This window comes from Orycteropus afer, unplaced genomic scaffold (genome assembly GCF_000298275.1).
Source record: "Orycteropus afer afer isolate SDZICR_OR568_19922 unplaced genomic scaffold, OryAfe1.0 scaffold00026, whole genome shotgun sequence".
Taxonomy (NCBI): Eukaryota; Metazoa; Chordata; class Mammalia; order Tubulidentata; family Orycteropodidae; genus Orycteropus; species Orycteropus afer.
The window spans coordinates 16,394,668-16,395,707 of NW_006921613.1; positions in this window are offsets into that span (position 1 = coordinate 16,394,668).

Consider the following 1,040-nt stretch of genomic DNA (forward strand, 5'->3'; position numbering starts at 1 on the left):
CTTCTAGTTAGCAGTCAAATGCCTCAGGCACTATGCCACCAAATAAAAGAAATGATATTCTGGTGTAGTGTGATGTATCTCCTCACCCTTCCCCTATTCCTCAAAAGGAGAGAGACAGAGAAACACATACACACACACACACACACACACAGAGAGAGAGAGAGAGAGAGAGAATGGGGTAGTTGACCACATTTTGAGAATTCTCATTGATACCTTCATTAATCTGTGAAGAAGCATTCTGAGAGTACAGATAAGTAGCTCCAGTTATGTGTGTGTGGTGGTATAGGGAAGGAGAACCAAGAAAACTGCTTTAGTATAGAAGCCTCCATATACCACCATGGGACCTCAGCGAGACAATAGGGACTCCAGAGCTTTCCATCTTCCAGAGAACTAGGATGAGCAGAGGAACTAATATAAAGCACATAGAAACGTAATACAGCCCTGGCCCATCAGATAGGCTGAGATAGTTGTTGTTGCTGTTAGGACCTGTGAAATAGATTCCGACTCACAGCAACCCTATGTACAACAGAATGAACACTGTCCTGTCCTGGGCCACCCTCAGCACAGCTATGCTTCAGCCTATTGTTGCAGCCACTGCATCAGTCCATCTCACTGAGGGTCTTCACCTTTTCCTCTGACCTGCCACTTTACCAAGCATGATATCCTTCTCCAGGAACTGGTCCTTTCTGATCACATGACCAAAGTAGGGGAGATGAAATCTGGCCAGTCTCGCTTCTAATGAACATTGCAGCTGCACTTCTAGGATGTTGTTGTTGTTGTTATGTGCTGTCGAGTTGGCCCGACTCATAGCAACCCCTCCTTGGGTTTCCGAGGCAGTATCACTACGGAAGAAGATTGCCCATCTTCCTTCCGAGGAGTGGCTGGTGGGTCAGGTTAGCAGTCAAGTGCCTTAGGCACTATGCTACCAGAGCTCCCCACTTCTAGGATAGGTTTGTTTAATTCTTCTGGCAGTCCATGGTATTTTCAGTATTCTTCACCAACACCACAATTCAAAGGCATCAATACTTTTTTTTTTTTTT